We start from the raw sequence: 21,265 nt of genomic DNA, 5'->3' as shown, positions 1-21,265 counted from the left end.
AAGGAGCTGCACATGCATCTGCTGCCCTTTCTGTAACACAATAGTGCCCCAGAGGCATTAAAATCAGGCACAAACATATGTTGCATCTTTGGGGCATTAAGTATAATATAGCTCAGATGCTCAGCATGAGTATATTAAATGAATATAACTTGCACATTTCAGGGTTATCAGGTTTTGTGATTCCTGAACTGCAGCTTACCTTAAGTCGTGCTTTTTGGGGGGAATGTCTTGGTTTTAATGATGTGCTGTATTCAGCTGCTATGGTGTCATTTCACGCAGTGCATAAACTTGATCAGGGATTGGTGGCAGGCCCTGAAACCAATCCCCAAGGGAAGAAAAACCCCTGAGGCCTACAGCCTTTAGCTTTATGCAAGGGGGTTGGCCTCAGGAACCTGGCGGTCGTCACTAGGTAGTTATAGTTAACAGTCTGCTTTTCCCTTCTTCATGCAATTTACAAGTTAAATTGTGTTTGTGTGCTTCGGCTATATCCATTGCTTTCATTGTTAGAAAATATTCACCCATAAATTGTGAGTCTCTCGTACTAAGGAAAGGGTTCATGCTTTTTCACATATGAACCTCAGAAAAATCACATCTACATTAGAATAATAATACTGCAATTTCCCTGTTCTCTAAAATAAACTAGCTAAAACGCTACACGAAATACCATATGTCAATGGTAAATGATGATATGTTACTCCCGCTACAGATGCCGGTAATTTCATACATACATAACAATCACTAACCTCCATGGTCTCTATATATTGTACTAACAAGTTGGTAAAAACATACAAATCTGTATCATTTTTATTAACAGTGTGATGTAAATCTAACTCATCTGGTGCTTCTAATTCTACTTTTTCTCCTTTGATGGTATCTACCTTTCAATGTGTATTAGTGCTATTTTTTACATTTGTAACCATCAAATAAGGAATGGGCACAGTTAGTACTAACCATATTATGAGTACTAAAAATATACTAACTATACATATTCTACAAGATTTCTTTACACAATTTGGTTTTCCAGCAGCTCTACTGTCAGCCATTTCTCAATTGGGATAAGGAGATTTCTCTTCTTTACTTTAGTATTAAATTTCGTGACAGAATTTAAAGGAAAATTCTTTTCAGGTTGGTCTCACTTCTTCATCAATTGGTTCTGCGTTTAAGATTTCATCATCTTCTCCAATTATCTACAAATTTTCGAAATCTTCAAGAATAACATATGTCCATTTGGGACCCTTGAGTTTGTTATTTATTATTTTCAATCTTGGACTCCTTAGTTTTGGTACTTCAGCTGACGGTCCAGATTGACAGGATACTTTGTCTACTTGTTCTGGTTCCTCTGTTATGGGTTTAAAACAGTACTTCACTCTCTTGATGACACTAGGCCAATTATCGCCTCTCCTGATTCTTTTAGCTTGCACTGCGCTTTCACCTTTTTCAAGTGTTCTTTTATTTTCAATAAGTTGTGGCACAACTTGGTTATTTTCATTTTCCGATTTCCTTTCTACCTGACCTTGTCCAGGGCTTCTTATTTTGATCTCTTCCCTAATCTGACCCAGTTCAGGTTCAGTTTTAATTAGCTTTTCTTCTCTCTTTACCTGAACTTGTTTGACTTCGCCTGTCTGGTCCTGCTCAGGTCTTTCTGTTTCTTGATTTTCTTCTGCCTGAACATTTTTTCTAAGACCTATCTGTCCCTCTTCAGACACTGGGGCTGTAACTTCATCTTGACTGGTGCTGGGGAACTGGTCATTCAAACGCCGCCTACCTGCACCAGGATCCTCTTGCTGGTCTCTGCTGCTGGGGGTCCCTTGTTGTTGCTGCCGGTGTTTCTGGGTGTCCTTCTGCCTGTCTCCCCCGCCGCCGCTTCCTCATTCGCGGCCGAGAGCGGGTGGAGACCACATGCCCCAGACTCCTTAGCGCGCCCTGACGCTACCAACGCGCCCGGAGGCGCTCAAAAGACTGCGACTCCTCCGGGGGAGCGGGAACTGGTCATTCAAACGCCGCCTACCTGCACCAGGATCCTCTTGCTGGTGTCTGCTGCTGGGGGTCCCTTGCTGTTGCTGCCGGTGTTTCTGGGTGTCCTTCTGCCTGTCTCCCGCACCGCCGCTTCCTCATTCGCGGCCGAGAGCGGGTGGAGACCACATGCCCCAGACTCCTTAGCGCGCCCTGACGCTACCAACGCGCCCGGAGGCGCTCAAAAGACTGCGACTCCTCCGGGGGAGCGGGAACTGGTCATTCAAACGCCGCCTACCTGCACCAGGATCCTCTTGCTGGTCTCTGCTGCTGGGGGTCCCTTGTTGTTGCTGCCGGTGTTTCTGGGTGTCCTTCTGCCTGTCTCCCCCGCCGCCGCTTCCTCATTCGCGGCCGAGAGCGGGTGGAGACCACATGCCCCAGACTCCTTAGCGCGCCCTGACGCTACCAACGCGCCCGGAGGCGCTCCAAAGACTGCGACTCCTCCGGGGAAGCGGGAACTGGTCATTCAAACGCCGCCTACCTGCACCAGGATCCTCTTGCTGGTCTCTGCTGCTGGGGGTCCCTTGTTGTTGCTGCCGGTGTTTCTGGGTGTCCTTCTGCCTGTCTCCCCCGCTGCCGCTTCCTCATTCGCGGCCGAGAGCGGGTGGAGACCACATGCCCCAGACTCCTTAGCGCGCCCTGACGCTACCAACGCGCCCGGAGGCGCTCAAAAGACTGCGACTCCTCCGGGGGAGCGGGAACTGGTCATTCAAACGCCGCCTACCTGCACCAGGATCCTCTTGCTGATCTCTGCTGCTGGGGGTCCCTTGTTGTTGCTGCCGGTGTTTCTGGGTGTCCTTCTGCCTGTCTCGCCCGCCTCCGCTTCCTCATTCGCGGCCGAGAGCGGGTGGAGACCACATGCCCCAGACTCCTTAGCGCGCCCTGACGCTACCAACGCGCCCGGAGGCGCTAAAAAGACTGCGACTCCTCCCGCGCAAAGGGCGGGCCCTCTGTGGCCCTCAGAGGACCGATTGAGGCCGGGACGGGCCACGTCATTTGGCTGCCAGGTATATATTTGATATTAACCGGACTAGGTGACTTGATCGATTCCACGATTTAAGAGGCGCTATTGTGTAGGTTAAGAAAGTGTCTCATGTGTTATAATTAATATACTTTGGCTAAACTCTTATCTTTGCATAGGTGTTTTATCTTTGTTTTTCATAGCCCGCAATCTGTTTAATTAAATCTTAAATCTAAATAAATCCCGTGGTATCCATGACAATGTCGAAAACAACGACAGGAACTAAATCTACCACTGCTACAACACTAGATAACTATCTAGTAAAAGTTGTTACAAAAATAAATAGTGAAAGACGCAAATCACTAGGCCAGGCCTCTACCCCGACTACCATCTCCCCTCCTTTGATTAGTACACCCACCTTGTTATCTCCGCCCATTCATGGTGTGAACCTTTGTATTGAAAACCATGATTTGGTATCTTTGGGTGACCTAGCCCCTATTCCTTCTGAAATAGAACTGGTTGAAACTAATAGGGACGCCTTAAAAGATATAATTGAGGCTCCTCCAGAGGTGTCCCCTGATCCGGTAATACAGAGAGTCCTGAGACCCCGCAAACATATTCAATCTAAACGGGGAGGTGCTCGTAGTAGTCATAAAAAAACAGGTTCGGTGTCTCTAACTGGGGACACCCTGAGGGAAGACCCATCTAACAATCTAAAGACAAAAATAGATTCTGATCAATTAGATTGTCTGGTAGGTATCTTGGAGACTAAAATCTTAAAGATAGTTGAACCCTTAGTAATCAAAATTGACGAACTGTCGGCGGAAATTGAAAGTCTACGAAACCTCTTAGGCCCTCGTAGTAATCCACCTGTGATAGCTGGTATTGCAGTCGGGGGTCCATGTGGACCTGTTGAGCCATATAAATCCCTTAAGGAAGTCTCAAATCCTGTTGAACCCTCAGCTGCTGCATCTATGATACCAGGGAATAAAACTACACCCCTAGGCAGTTGCCCAAAGAGCAAGAGGGAAACCAGGATTACATGTATAGCAGGAGCACGACCAGATCTACCCCCTGAATGTGCTCCTTTTGTGGCAGTGTTGACAAATGTCCCTCCCCTGATGGATGGTAATCAGATTAATAAATCAGAATCCCATGAATCTCTTAAGAATAAATCTGTTTCATGGTTAAACAAACAGTGTGGGTTTCCTGTGCAATTATCACACCAGATATTAACCACTAGAAGAGTTTCATGGATAGGGCATTCTCGTAAGGATACTAAGGGGGACTGTGTTATAATAAACTTTAGCAATCCTTCTCTAGTTAGTAATGCCCTATTAAAAGCCACCCTGCTCCCTCAAAATGATCAGGGTATCACTCTCCGTCCACTGGGATATTTTTATAGGCATCATATAAATCAACTCATTAGTGACATGCTGAAGAGTAGAGCATTTAGCCATGAAGGACAGTTTTTTCACGGTGTTGTTACATCTAACCGTTTCCAACCTCTGAGTGATTTAGACTCAAATGATTGACTTCATCGTGATTGGGTTCTTCCTATATCCATTAGGGAAGCTTCTACATCAATCGTGGAGAAGGATCAGGGGATAGCAGAAATTCAGTCAAACAAGGGGGTGGAGGGCATACCAATTGTTATGCCAATAAATAGGAATGTTAAAGATGGTAATGTGGATAGTTTAGCAAATGTCCTACCCCAGACTGTAGGTACAAGGGTCCTTAGCTGGAATATAGCCGGCCTTAACAGTAAAGCGGATGATCCCTTGTGGAGGGATTGTTTATTAGGCTGTGAAATTATTGGGCTACAAGAGACCTGGGACACGGAAAGTACCTTTTTGCTGGATGGGTATTCTGCTTTTTGGTCACCCGCGGTGGTTTCCTGTAGGGGGAGGGCAAAAGGTGGACTTTTAACCCTCATCTCATTGACACTTGAGGGTTTTTATAGTAAAGTGGAGACAGGTTCGCCTTACTGCCTTGCAGTGGAAATTCAAACTAATATAAACGGGAAATGGCTTATTGTCAATTTTTACAATTCTTTTACTAAGAGTACGCCAAACGAACATTTAGTCAGTCTATATGATTTCTTGCAAATGTATGATGATAAAAATAAGAATCCCTATTCGGTTATACTGCTTGGTGATTTTAACATTCATCGTTGTTCAAGCAACTGTTTTGTATTGGACAGTTTAGGTCCTTCAAACCAAGGAAATATTCACTTTGAACACACACCGCAGGGTATGTTCCTAGATGAGCTCCTCGCAGGAAATGCTTTGGTTCATCCTGCTAACTATTTGGATGATATTCCAACTTATAAAGGAAGTGGCCTGAGCTCCACCATTGATTATATTTTTGTAAGCACAACCCTAGTGGATAATGTAAGCCAGTATAAGGTCAACTGGTCCATTCATGGCGACCATAATTCTATCCAGATGACCTTGTCTAACGACCTAAGGAAAAGAGACTCTGATAACTTTACCGTTGGAACTCTGGATATAAGGCCAACTGACCAAACACGTCGACTGAAATGGTGCCGAGTATTACCAAAGGACTTTAATGAAAATTTGTGGGGAAAGGTTGGGGATGAAATGTTTACATGTTTGCAAGATGGAATCATTGGTGAAGTGGTCCTGACAGCTTATGGTAAAATCTGTTCACAGGTAAATAGTGACCTTAAAAAAGCATATAAGGCCAAACCCATGGATGGGGAGAAATGGTTTGATCATAGTTGCTCATTAGCCCAAAGGAAATTAATGAGAGCTCTGAAAGCCGTCCCACCAGACAGAGCAGAAATCGCTGTACTTAGGAAAGCCTATAAAAAGGCCCAAAGTAAGCGTAAAAATGAAATTAGGGAAGAAGCTTGGGATGAACTTTTATCTATAGATGTCATTAAAAATAGTGCCAAATTCTGGTCCGTGGTAAACAAGCCCTTTTTTAATGGTAAAAGTAATAATGAGCTTGACTGCGGTATACAAGAAGAAAAATGGTTTAGTCATATTAAACAGGTGTATGATGGAGACGGTTCCAGGGTGGCACCTACATTAAATCTGGAGAATTATACTCTGACTCTTACTGAATTAGAGGTCACACATGCTATCATGCAAATGACCAGTAATAAGGCTCCGGGTCCCGATGGAGTCCCGGCAGACCTTTTTAAATCAGACATAAAAACTTGGTAAAAAATTTTATTCAACGTTTTTGTTAATGCATGTCAACTGGGTCTGCCTCCGACTTGGGCGAAATCTGTTATAATACCTATATATAAAAAAGGCGACAGAGGTGATCCGAGCTGCTATCGCCCAATATCTTTAATATATTCCTCTGTGAAAGTTTTGGGGAGGGTGGTCCTTGCCCAACTGACTGGTTGGTTAGAGGAGACAGGAACACTCTCTAAGGCCCAGTACGGATTCAGAAAAGGGATGGGCACCATAGATCAATGCCTAAACTTACAACTATTAATAGGCAAATATACGGTGGCCAAGAAAGGAGTTTTATTGGCAGCCTTTATGGATCTGTCATCGGCTTTTGACCGTGTAAATAGGTCAAAACTGTGGTCCCTGCTCTTATCCCGTGGAGTAGACAATAACATCGTCTACTTCTTAGCTGACCTACACAGGGATTTAACGGCCACGGTACGGTATGACCAATCGGGCAATTGTACAAAAGACATACCCATATCTAATGGAGTTAGACAGGGGTGCATTTTGGCACCCCTGCTTTTTACGCTTTATATAAATGAATTAGATAATGCTTTAATCACCTCTTGTAAAGATATCCCCCGTGCAGGGAAATGTTTAATTCCCGCACTTTTATACGCCGATGATGCCGCCCTACTCGCAAGAACGGGAGTGGGCCTTCAGTTACTGCTAGATTCATTTGCGGGTTTCATGAAGGCGTTGGATTTAACTGTTAATTTTGCAAAATCGCATGTTATGGCCTTTGGTCCGAAATCTACAAAGATTAAAACTTTTAAATGTGGTGGCCACCCATTATCCAGGGTATCATCATTCCCTTATTTGGGCGTTCTTTTTGATGATCAAGGTTCTTGGGTAACCCAAATAACTGCAAAAAAGATTGTTTTATCTAGAGCGACTGTGGCTGTTCTAGGCTTCGCTAGAAAGTTAGGTGCCAGGCCAATGAAGGCCCTTATTCAAGTCTATAGAGCCAAGTGCTTCTCTTTGGCAATGTATGGAGCCGAGGTATGGGGTATTAAAAATGTAAAAGTATACAGATTGTCGAGGATAGGTTCTTAAAAAACCTCCTCTCAGTCCCGACCTCGACTGCCAATTATAATGTCCATCAGGAGCTAGGAATTGGCTTCGTAGAAGACTCCATTGCCCCGGCCCCATTACTGAAATGGATTGGTATCTGTTTAAACCTGGACTTACAGCTCAATCGCACGATCATGAAAGATTGCATACCATTGGATTATGGGTCACGCATACCCTGGCTGAAATATATTCAGAACCTGGCAATAAAGCTAGGTAGACCTGAATTATATCAGTCACCAGAAGCCCTAGTAAAGGGAGATATAAAATGGTGTAAAGAAATTTTTATGCATATAGTCACCATGGATAGGGAAGGGAATGAGCTGGTAAAGGGTACCGTTAGGGCTCACCATCTATGTAAAACAACACCATCCATGGAATTATACCTAGGATATGTCACAAATGCTAATCACGGTTTTTTATTGACTAGATTCAGATTAAATCAGTTACATCTATTGTATGGAGAAAAGAAAGGTTGGAAAAGGGTTGAGGATCTTGGCCCGTGTTCTTGTGATAATTTTTCATTACAGGATATATCACACTTTCTTTTCTTCTGTGAGCACTTTATTGATATCAGGAAACGCTTTTTATTCCCTATATTAAAAAACAAAGGCTTTGTGCAGGTGAGACCTGCTCTTCTTTACCTTCAAATGTTAAATGATGTTTGGGAAACCTATAATATTGCGAATTTTTTATCGGCTGTAATTAGATCTTTGAGGCAATGAATTGTATCCTCTTTTAAATGTTTTTTAAATGGAATTATTACTTCTTAGCCTTATGAATTATTTAAATTGAAATCTGTATCTTTTTAAGTGTTTTTAGAGTAGTATGCTTTTATGGTTTGCAATGTAACCGAATAAAGACTTTTGACTGACTGACTGGTGCTTGGTTGTTCCTGCTCAGCTACTTCAGGATTTATTATTCGTGATCCTTCAGCTGTACAACCTTCCGCCCCTTCTCCTGCTTGAGTCTGTTGAGGTTCTTCTTCATCTGGTGCTGGTACTCTTTTAGTATGGCTTGCATGAATCCAATTAGGCAAACCTGCACATTTTACTGCTGTTGTTGTAACCAATATAACCTGATGTGGTTTTTCCCACCTTGGTGCTAGGCACGATTCTCGAGTATGATTCTTCACTACAACCCAGTCACCAGGATTTAGATCATGCGCTGGGTTCGGCTGCCTAGGGACTGCGTCTTCTCCAACCTGGTGAGATATAGAACGCACTTGGTCAGCCAACTTTTTGCAATCGTCCAGTACCAAATCATCAGTTATATTTAACAGCTTGTGCCCTGGTATACATGCCTGCCTCATTGTTCTTCCCATGATTATTTCATGGGGACTCAATCCGGTATTCTTGTCTGAAATACTTCTAAGTCCCATCAGAACAAGAGGTAAAGCATGAGGCGAATCCAGTGGAGGGGATGCACACACCTTTCCCAGCCTTGACTTAATTGTGCCATTCAATTGTTCTACCACTCCAGATGCCTCTGGGCGGTAAGCACAGTGCAGCTTTTGTTCAATTTTAAATTCTTCGCAAATTAATCAAATTATTTCATTATTAAAATGAGACCCTCGGTCTGATTCAATAGTTACTGGAAAACCGAAACCCGGTATGAACTCTCCTAATAGGAGTTTGGCCACTGTCAAGCTGTCATTTCTTCTGGTGGGGTATGCCTCCACCCACTTTCAAAAATAGACAAACCATGACAAGTACATATTTAATCCATGACAAACAGGCAACTGAATGAAATCAATTTGAAGTCTTATAAAGGGACCTTCAGCTTTTCCAATTTTCCCCGTATAGACTATTGTTCTCTTGCCAGGATTCATTTGCTCACATGTTAAGCATCTTTGGCAAAGGCTCTCTGCAATGTTCCTGAACCTTGGATTAAACCAATCCCGTCTAAAGAGTCTAATTATTGCATCTCTACCTATATGGGTATCTCCATGATACATCCTAGCCATGGGTGCAAGCATACAGTCTTGCAATACAGGTCTGTCATCTAAGTAAACCCATACACCATCTTCTGCCCTTCTCTGACAACCAGTTGTCTCCCACTCTTCTCTTTCTTTTTTCTCTGCTTCATTTTGGAGTTCTCTTATTTCTCTCCATGTTTGTAATCCTGACAATAGCATAAGTTGACAGCTGATTCCACAATTTTCAACTTTCCTGTTTACTGCCATTTGAAACATAGCACAGTGTTGGGCAACCTGGTCAGCATATCGATTGCCTGCAGTCACACGGTCATTTCCTGACTTGTGTGCGGCACATTTTACCAATGCCACCTTTTTTGATAATTGTATTGTTTCAAGCAACTATTTAACAAAAATTCAGTTTTTAATGGGAGACCCTGAAGAAGTCAGGAAGTACCGCTGCATCCAAAGCTGGCCAAAGTAATGCACAACCCCGTAACAATACTGACTATAAGTGTAAATGGTTACTCTCCAATTTTTCCCCTTTTTGCAGGCTTTAATTAAAGCTATCAATTCGGCTACTTGTGCAGACTTGACTCCTGGTAAATAGGATGCTTCGACTATTCCAGGCAGTGTACATACAGCATAAGAAGCACTTAACCCTCCTTCTTCATGGCTCATACATGAGACATCTACAAAATGTTCGTGCTCAGCATCTTTCAAGGGTTCATCCTGTATGTCTGGTCGAGGTTGGTACTGAGTTCTGTTACATCAAGACATTCATGTTCAGCTTCATCTTTCACTTCATCATTGTATGGGTCTGGCAACAAGGTAGCTGGATTAAGAATTGTACATCTGATTACGGTCACATTTTCTGCTCCCAATATGATCTTTTCATATTTGGTTAATCTGCTCGGAGTGAGATACTGAGTTTGTGTTCTTGTTAGCAGAATTTCAACTGCATGAGGGACGTATACCTTAACAGGATGTCCCATTACAATTGATTCACTTTGTTCTATACTTGCACATGTTGCAGCCACAGCTTTTAAGCATCCTGGCAATGCAGATGCTACAGGATCTAGGGTAGCAGAAAAATATGCCACTGGACGTTGCATCAGACCATGTCTCTGTGTTAAAACTGAGAGGGCACAGTTTTCTCTCTCACAACAGAACAATGTGAATTCTTTCGAATAATCATGCATACCTAGAGCAGGTGCTTCACTTAAACAATTTCGCAATTTTACAAAAGATTGCATGCTCAGATCGTCCCACTCTACTGGGTCTTTTGCTTGTTTTTTTGGGCCATATGTAGGTAGCTAAATACCGGTCGGTAACGGCCGAAATTCGGTAAATATCCCATTACCGACCGGTATTTAGCCAATTGAGATGTAGGAGTCCAAAAAGGAGGATTCGGTAATTATGAATCGGTAAATACCGATTCATCTTTACCGAATTCTAAATTACCGATTCATCTTTACCGAATTCAAAATTACCGATTCATATTTACCGAATTCATATTTACCGATTCGGTAAATATGAAATGGTAAAATGAGAAAAGAGATGTAGGTAAAATCGGTATTAACGAATTCCATGAAATTCAGTATTTAAGAGTCGGTAATTAACACAGAGTGAAAGCAGGTGGTAATCAGCCACAGTGCATATAAGCAATCCCAAAATGCAACAGCGTGAACACCATGGCGGCTCTGTATGTGATTGCAAGGTGCCTACGTCTACAGGCAGCAGGTCTGAAGATTTGGAGACGGGAGGAACGCATTTACAGACAGCGCATCACACTCTTTCAACAGACTGAGGCTGAGATACATGAAAGGTACAGGCTACACCCCCAAACCATCATGGACCTGATAAGGGACCTGCACCCACTCCTGGACCAGCCAACAACAAGGGCGCATGCCATACCACCACATGTGCAGGTGCTCTGTAGCCTACATCTACTGGCATCTGGCAGTTACCAGGGGGTGATAGCTGCGGTAGGCGGGGTATCCCAGAGTTGCCTGTCCCGTTTCTTCAGGAAGTTCCTGGATGCCATGATGCAGAGAATGCAACACTACATTAGCTTCCCAAACACACAGGCTGAACTGCTGAAAACAAAGACCGACTTTTACCAGATGGGACAGTTCCCGCATGTCATAGGCTGTATTGATGGCACACACATTCCAATCTGCCCACCAGCAGCCACTGAGCACATCTACAGGAACAGAAAGTCCACCCACTCCATAAATGTGCAGGTAATCTGCGATGCAGGCAACATAATCACTGATATCGTAGCAAAGTTTCCTGGGAGCACCCACAACTCCTACATCTTCCAGAACAGTGGGATCTACACACGCCTGGTTGCCGGAGAATTTGGAGAAGGATACCTGCTAGGTAAATCACTGTGACACTCCCTAATACTTACCGCATATTAATGTGTATTGAGGTATGTGACTAATGTTACTCTCTTACTCACCTAGGCGATAGTGCATATGCCGTGCGGTCATTCATCCTCACTCCCTACCTACACCCATCAACCCTGAGTGAGAGACGATATAACTTGGCACACAAATCAACACGCAACGTGGTGGAGCGCACGTTTGGACTATTGAAAAGCAGGTTCCGCTGCCTCCACAAAAGCGGAGGCGCACGCCAGTACACACCCATCATCTGCTGCAAGATCATTGCCACTTGTGCAATGCTGCACAACCGTGCTACAAAGACAGGTACAGAGGTGGAAATAACAGATTTTGAGGACAATGATGATGAGTTTGCACAGCCAGAGCCCAATGCAGCAGGAGTGGCAGCAGCAACAGATGGGAGAGTGAGACGGTCAGAGATCACATGCAACTATTTCTAAGTAAGTAAGGGGACACAGCCAGTAGTTGGATGCTATGACGTAGTTTTATTTTTGCAGCACTACGCCACAACACAACGGCAAAACAGCCCTAACAAATTGGTGACATCCATAGTTGGAAGTCAAGGGTTCCTTCACCCAACTGTGTCCTGTGATTGTGTGCTGCATCAGCGTCTGCGCCCATGCACTACAGTGCAGGATTCCAGTGATTGTGTGTCCTCACTGGCTGTGGGACCAGTGGCAGCCCCATGCCGTCTGATGCTCCTCCGTGTGCATGTGACAGGGGGGGTAATGCTGCTCCTACTGGTGGTGTCCTCGCTGTCCCCAGCATCCACAGCACCAGTGGAGGCAGAGTGGCTTGTAAGCAGCACCTCCAGTGCACTGGTCACCCTCACCAGCCCCCTTGACACATCATTGCTGCAGTGCGCAAGCCCCTCCTGCATTGCCACGGAGCGCCTGCAGAGCAGAGAAGTGGCAGTTGCTAGGCGGTTCACTGCCCTCGTGTGGTGATCAATTTTCTGCCTCTCCCTCCGCCGTGTTGCTCTGTCCTCATCGATTTTTGTGCACAGCAGCATGACGGACTGGGACATGTCCCGCATGCCCGCAGCCATCTCCCTCATGCCCTCAGCCATTGAGCTTATGCTCCTGTCAATGTTTCCCATTGTGTCATTTAGGCCCTTCATCTGGCGCTGTACTGACTGGATTGCCTTGCCTTGTAGGCGCTGCACCTTCACCATGGTGGCCTCCAGCCCTAAGAACACACCATGGTTCTCACCTTGTGGCGGTGGACTGCGCACCTGAGCCCTGCGGCGGCATCTGGCCCCTGTGTGTGCACCCTCAGAGGCGGAGGGCAAACCGGCATTGCTACCATCCAGTGGCACAGTGGATGTGTCCTCCCCCCTCGAGTCTTCTGATGAGGACTCTGACACCTGCAGTCTGGCAACTGCACGCCTCCTAGACCTCACCAATGCAGGTGGTGTTGTTTCGGGTGAGGCCAGCAGGAGTGGCGAGGGTGGATGTGGTGGCGAGGCTGGCTGTGGTGGCGTGGCTGGCTGTGGTGGTGATGCTGGCTGTGGTGCTGTTGTCTGCCCAGCACTCGTGGTGGCCTTCTCTGTCCTGTCCTTCCGGGGTGCCCTCTCTCCATTCTCCTGAGCAGTCCTGCGCGAAGTATCGCCTGTGGACAGAAATTCAACATCAGCTCAGTGTACCTGCAGCCCTGCATTGCTTACATCATAATAAATTTCTGCATCACTATCTCATTGTCCTCTGCCTGCTTATCGCTTATGTGTGTCACATGCCTTGTTGTTCTATGCGAATCTTGTCATGATAGGGGTTTCACAGACTACATCTCCCATAATGCATTGCTGGTATGCACAAACCCCCGTACTGGAGTGGGATTCACATTGCACAATTGGGGATTTGGGATAGGGGAAGGGGGGGCACAATGCTGTGCATGCGTCTTACCTTGTTTGGTAGCAGCTCTGGCAGAGCTGTCTACATCCCCAATCCCAACGACACTTTCGGGCTCAATCGTGGTCTCCACGAGCTCCTCAAGTTCAGTCAGGGCAGGTGCCCTGTTCCTGCCTCCTCCTGTCCGGCTGGCCTCTTTCTTCAAATCTGCCATCTTCCTCTTTGTGATGATACGGATATCGTACCACCGCTTCTTCAGCACATTAATGTCCCGGGGGGGTCACTCTGATGGCATTTACCTGCGCCTGGATTCCAAGCCAGATCCGTCTTTTTTCGGATTCAGCCACTTGCAGGGACTGCTTTCCAAACAGCTTATTTTGCTGCTTCACCACCTCCTCCACAAGTACCTGCAGTTCCTTTGGGCTGAATTTGAGTTTCCTCTTCCTTTCCCCTCCATCTCGCTCTGTGTCCTGGCTGGCCATTGTGTCAGTTTTCCTGTGCAAGTTCAGCCACTGGCTCTGTTGCTCTCATCTGCACTCCCAGCCTCTCCAGAGTCTGCTAATTGTGTGCACCTGCCTGGGTGTGGCCACTTCCTGGTTGGGTGGGGTGTGTGTTGCACGGGATTGGCTGATTCCTCAATTGCTCTTCATTTGAATTACTGATTCGGTAAATTCCGATTCGGTATTTACCGATTCGGAAAATACCTAATCGGTATTTACCGATTCGGTAAATACCTAATCAGAAACACCGGTCGGTATTGTAGAATCGGTAAACATTTACCGATTTTTACCGAATCGGTAAGTGTTACCGAAAAAATAGGTACATAGCAAATACCGATTTCTAAATACCGATTCGGTAAAATTCGGTATTTAGGAATCGGTATTTCTAGGCTACCTACATATGGCCCTTTGTCATTTGTATCAAGGGTTTTGCCAGTACAGAAAACCCTACAATCCATTGCCTGCAGTATCCCACAACACCAAGAAACATTCTTATTTCCTTTTGTAACTGTGGTAGCTTCATTTGCTTTATTATTTTTATTCTCTCAGTGGTCACTCTTCTTACTCCTCATTCTATTTGGTGTCCTAAATACTTTACTTTGCTTCTGCAGAATTGAAATTTTTCAGGGGACACTTTATGTCCATCCTTTGCTAGATGGTTCAATAAGGCAATGGAATCAGTTACACAATCACTTCTTGTTTTTGACACGACCAATAGGTCATCAATATACTGCACCAAAACTGATTCCCGAGGCAGCACCAATGTCTCAAGGCATTTTTTCAAAATTTGGTTAAAAATTGACAGACTTTCTGTGTACCCTTGAGGAATGCAATTCCAAACATAGATACGATCCTCAAATTTAAAAGAAAATAAAAACTGACTATCAGGATGTAATGGGATGGAGAAAAAGCATAGCATAAATCAATTACAGTGAACCATCTTGCGTTCCATGGTATAAAATCACTGCAGGTTTGGGTACTATAGGGCAACATGGCACAACAATCTTGTTGATCTTTCTTAAATCTTGAATTACCTTATATTTTCCATTTGGTTTCTTAATGCCAATTATAAGTGAATTACAAGGACTACTCATGATTTCCTTTAAAATGCCCTGTTCGACCATTCAATCAATTTCTGCAGCAACACCTGCCTTTACTTCGGGACTCATCTTGTATTGTCGAGTATTTGGATAGACTGCACCTTCCTTCACAGTCACTTTAACAGGGTCTATGTTTGTCATTAACCCTACTTCTATTCCTGTAAAATCCCATACTTCAGGATTCACTGTTGTTTTGACTTCATCAGGTAAGTCACCTTTAGTCATCACTGAATATAATTCATCTACCCCTTTTCCTTGCTTGGCTAACATAATTTTATATATTCCATCTTCATCAGGGGTCTGAATGGCAACACCATTCGGTGTGCAAAATATGGTGCAATTGAATTTGCACAACAAGTCGCTTCCCAATAAATTTACAGGACTAGAACCTCACACTACAAATTTGTGCATTTCTTTAAAGTTTTCAATACACACCTCCATTAGTTTTGTAATAGGGGTTCTAATCTGTTTATTAGAAATGCCCACTACTGCGATCGCTTCTCCCGAGAGGGGTAGGTTTGGGATGTCTGCTGTTCTCACAGTAGAACGGGTAGCACCAGTGTCCAACAAAAAGGTAATGTCATTTCCTTCTACCTTTCCGTCAATGTACGGACCTGACTTATCTACTGGTAAGGATGCGCCAAGTACGCACTCCTCTTCCCCCCCTCTCAGGCACCGTCATTGATCTTGATCTCCAAAATATGTATCCTGCAAAAGAAACTGCGATGTTACATAGTTTTTCTTACCACTTCCTTTTTTTGAATCCTGTGTTCGCACTGTACTTGGCTTGACTCACAAAATTTGGCAAAGGGGCAGGTGGCAATTGACTCTGTAGGTTTACAACCTGCTGGGTTTGATTCATTAGCACCTCATTCTGCGTCTGTGGATTTAAATTTTGATTTGGGCCATTATTACTTTGTATGCTTTTACACTCGTTCTTCCAATGCCCACATTTTTCGCACCCATGAAAGGGAAACCTCTTTTTGGCCTCTTCCCTACTTAACCGCCCATTCATTTTACCCCCATTAATTTCCCCCTGACTTTGCCCCCTTCCAGTATTTCCTGCCTGATTCTGTAACTGGAGCTCTTGCTGTTCTGCCAATTTCACAGGTGCCCACATCACTTTTTCATCTAAATTCTTTCGTCTATTGCCAATTTGATCTTCCCAATATTTTGCATATTTTTAAATCTCGTCTATTGGCTTTGCTTGCCATCACAAATTATGCTGCTTAATCATTTCAGATATTTCTTTTCTTAACCCAGACACAAATCGATACACAAAATGCGTCATATCCTTGTCCCCAATATTCTCAAATCCACCATACTGTTTGAACACCTGTAGGAGGCGCTCATAATATGCATGTACAGACTCATCTTTTTCCTGAGTTGTTCTATCTATTTTTATCCAATATGTTTCCTTTGGGGGAATTTTACCTTTTAAGAAAGTTATTACCTGGTTATATTTCTTCATGACCTCCTCTGAGGGAGCTCCTGTTTTCCTGTTTCTCGGGTACTCATCATTAGGCCAATCGACTGTGGTTTTACGTTCAGTCCACAAATCAGCAGGCACCACTATATCAAAGAGACCATCTTAATCTTTCAACAAAACCTTCAATACTTTCACAAACCTTTCAAATTGCCTATACCATTCCACTGTTTTTTCTCTCAACTTTGGAAAATCATTTGTAAATAATTAATATATCCTGTCGGGTCCATGGGACATGTACATATCTCCCTCCTGGAACCTCTCTCATTGGGTACAACTTTTTTGCTTTTTCTGTTTCTTTTACTAAATATTCAGATGTGACCCGATTTGCCTGGGCTTCCTCTTTCTTCTTCGACCACCGAACTCTCCACCTGTCCAAATCTCCCCATTTCTGCAATATCATCATTAATTCTTTAACTTGTAATTTTCTTCCTGACACATTCATATTTTCTAAATCCTTATCAGAAAATTCTGCTCTATAAGGTTTTTGCAATACTTTGGAGCCACCCTTGACCTCCTGGTAGGTCGCTCCCCCCCCCGCTGCAGCTCCGCCTGCACCCCCGCTGTCGCTGCTGCCGCCGCCGGTGAATTCGAGGCTCTCCTCCACCCGCAGGCTTCCACCTGCGCCTCATCCCTGGTGGCCAGTGGTGGCCTAAGGTTCATTTTCATTGCTGCCTGTTGCTGCCTGTTGCCTTGTGCCTGCATCTGTCTGTGCCCCCTGCCCCCGCTCGCCGCTTTGCTCCGTTACTTTGTGCCTGTATCTGTTGTTGCCCCTTGCCCCCCGCTCACCGCTTTGCTCCGTTACTTTGTGCCTGTATCTGTTGTTGCCCCTGCCCCCCGCTCGCCGCTTTGCTCTGTGCCCCTTTTTATTTTGTACCGCTCGCCAACGTCTGTGCCTCCGTTCTTGTACCCCTGTGCTGACTTTGTGCCCTGTACCCCTTTGTTTTTGTACCCCTTTCGCTCCTCTGTGCCCCGCACCGGTCTCCCGTCCTCCGTCCCCACCGCTGCCTCCCATGCGGCCCCGCCCCCTCCGCGCCCTTTTGCCACACCCGTCCCTCGCCTCCCGCCTCCCAGCTGCTCCTCCCTCCCCACCTCCCCATATATGGCGGCTGCTGTGCGGCCGCACCACTGGCGCGCATAAGGCGCGCCTAAGGCAAGCCCGTCTGCGCCTGTCCGCGCCTTGACCGTGCCCAGCGCCAGACCCCTGGCTCCCGCACCTGCCAGGAAGACCGCCTCCGCTACGACGCAAACACCCTCGTCGCTCTCAACCCAGGAAGGACCCACACCTGTTGCAAGGCCGCCCGAGTCGCACCCACGGCCCCTTCACCTGCCGTAACTGCAGCTTCTCCTGCCTCAAAAATGCCAAGACACCTGCCATGACGGAATCCAACCAGCTTAGATGCATCCTGCTCATCACCCGCTCCGCACACAAACACGCCGTCGAACTCTGGACCTCCTCGACACCACATCACCGGACGTCGCCTTCCTGACCGAAACTTGGATGAACGAAACCTCCTCACCAGACATCGCCATAGCCATCCCAGTCGGGTACAAGATCACCCGCAGAGACCGCACCAACAAGGCCGGAGGAGGAATCGCCATCGTCCACAAAAAAAACATCAAGGCCTCAACTAACGCCAACGACGCCCTCAGCACCGCCAAACACATGCACTTCCAGATCCACACGGACCCCAAGACCACCCTAAGAGGCACCCTCATCTACAGACCGCCAGGACCCTGGCCTCAATTCTGCGACACCATCGCCGACCTCATCAGCATGCACGCGCTGACCTCCACCGACTACATCCTCCTCGGAGACCTGAACTACCACCTGGAGAACAACAACGACAACAACTCCTCCACCCTGATCGATAATCTCGCCAACCTCAGACTGAAACAGCTCGTCACGACGCCGACCCACATCGCCGGCCACATCCTAGATGCCATCTTCGCCTCAAGCCCCCAAGTCACCTTCAGCCACGCCTTCGAACTCACCTGGACAGACCACCACTGCATCCACTTCTCCTTCTGGAAACCCCTCACACACCACCGCTCCCTACAGACCCCCCGCTGCTGCTGGAGCAAAGTCTCCCAAGGACAACTACAGACAAACCCTCCGACGAACCCCAACAACCCCGATGAAGGTGCACTCACCCTCGAACGCTGGATGAACGACTGCGCCAACACCGTCGCCCCGCTGAAAAACCCCACCAGCAGAGACACCAGCAGAAGAGTCAGCTGGTTCACCCCGGGACTCCTCGACTCAAAACGCACCTGCCGGAAACTGAAAAACATATGGCACAGCGACAAGATGCCAGACAGCTGCGCCGCCCACAAAGACGCCATCGGCAACCACCACCAACTCATCAGGACCGCCAAAAGGACCTCCTACTCAGACCGCCTTGACAACAACGCACACAACAGCAAGGAGCTCTTCACCATCGTGAAGGAACTCCCCAACCCCAGCTCCAACGCCAACGACATCCCACCCTCGCAAGCCCTGTGCGACTCCCTCGCCGCCTTCTTCCACTGGAAAATCACCGACATCCATGACAGCTTCGTACCCCGGACGGCCCCTGCCGACCACACCGCATCGAACCCACCGCGCCTCACCGCCCATGACAACCTGGGCCAACGTGAGCATCGAGGACACAATCAAGACCATGGGAACAATCCACTCCGGATCCCTGTCCGACCCTCTCCCGCACCACATCTTCAACAAAGCCAGCAATTCCATCGCACCCCACCTGCACAAAATCATCAACCTCTCCTTCGAGACCGCCACCTTCCCTGAGAACCCGAAGCACGCAGAGATCAACACCCTACTGAAGAAACCCAAGGCGGATCCCAGCGACCTCAAGAACTTCCGGCCCATCTCCCTGCTTCCGTTCCCAGCAAAGGTCATCGAGAAGATAGTAAACACCCAGCTCACCCGTCACCTCGAAGACAACAACATCCTGGACCCATCCCAATCAGGATTCCTCAGCAACCACAGCACCGAGACCGCCCTCATCGCCGCCACAGATGACATCAAGATCCTGCTGGACAACGGCGAGACGGCGGCCCTCATCCTCCTGGACCTCTCTGCCGCCTTCAACACCGTCTGCCACCGCACACTACGCTCGGGCCTCCATGACGCAGGATCCGAGACAAGGCCCTGGACTGGACCACCTCCTTCCTCTCCGGCAGAACTCAGAGAGTCTGCCTCCCCCGTACCGATCGGATGCCTCCAAGATCATCTGCGGCATCCCTCAGGAATCTTCCCTCAGCCCTACGCTGTTCAACGTCTACATGGCTCCACTGGCACGCATCGCCCGACAACACGACCTCAACATAATCTCCTACGCCGACGACACTCAGCTGATCCTCTCCCTCACCAAGGACCCCCTCACCACCAAATCCAACCTCCACCTGGGAATGAAGGCCATCGCAGACTGGATGGAGGACAGCTGCCTCAAACTGAACACAGACAAGACGGAAATCCTCATCCTTGGGTCCAACCCCTCTGCCTGGCATGACTCCTGGTGGCCCACGTCACTGGGGTCCCCCCCGGCACCCACCGACTACGCACGCAACCTGGGAGTCATCCTCGACTCAAAACTCTCCATGGCCAAACAAGTCAACACAGTCTCCTCCACCTGCTTCAACACCCTCCGCATGCTTCGCAAGATCTACAGATGGATCCCGACAAACACGAGGAAGACTGTCACCCAGGCCCTAGTCAGCACCAGACTCGACTACGGAAACGCCCTCTACGCCGGAGCCTCGGCCAAGCTCATCAACAGACTACAGAGAATCCAGAACGCCTCTGCACGCCTGATCCTCGACGTCCCGCGCCGCAACCACATCACCCCCCACCTGAGGAACCTGCACTGGCTCCCAGTTGACAAAAGAATCTCCTTCAAGCTCCTGATCCACGCACACAAAGCTCTCCACAAAACCGGCCCAGCCTATCTCAACAGTCGGCTCTCCTTCTACGTACCCAACAGGAAACTCCGCTCCGCTGACCACGCCCTGGCCACGGTACCACGCATCCGGAGAGCCACTTCCGGAGGCAGATCCTTCTCCCATCGAGCCGCTAGAACCTGGAACACCCTCCCCCTCTACCTGCGACAAACCGAAGACTTGCTGACCTTCAGAAGACAACTCAAGACCTGGCTCTTCGACCAATAACAGCAGCATCCCCCCCTCAGCGCCTTGAAACCCTCACGGGTATGTAGTGCGCTTTACAAATAATTGATTGATTGTTTGATTGATTATTTCTATTCACATTTCAGAGGCCAAATTTAACAATTTTTCATGAAATGTTTTTGTATTTCGGGTTATGCTTCTGCAAATGAATAGCAATTCTTCCTCGTTATAGATATTTAACCTATCTAGTCCTACATTCCCAGCTATCATTTCTTCTAATTCAACTTTCAATTTAAATATGTCTAATATTTTCGGTGGTGAATTTGGTTTCTCTATTTCTTGGGCCCATCTTTCTATTTCTTCTGGGGTTACAATTGTGGCATTTTTCGATCCGGTGCCTGTCTCAATTCGTTCTTCTTTTGGGATGACTCTTCTGGGTGTGTCATTTATTTGCCCTCTTATTGGTAAGTCCATTAATGAAAAGACAGACTCGCAATCACTAGCTTGGTCATAATCTACTAACTTTTCTTTTATCGGCTCAATAATGGGTGTAGTCATGACAGGTGTTTTAGGTCAATTTGCTTTATCCCCGTACAGTGTCACTGGTATAGTCTGAAC

The sequence above is a fragment of the Triturus cristatus genome, chromosome 2_2 (assembly GCF_964204655.1).
Source record: "Triturus cristatus chromosome 2_2, aTriCri1.1, whole genome shotgun sequence".
NCBI lineage: Eukaryota > Metazoa > Chordata > Amphibia > Caudata > Salamandridae > Triturus > Triturus cristatus.
This window is presented reverse-complemented; position numbering follows the sequence as displayed.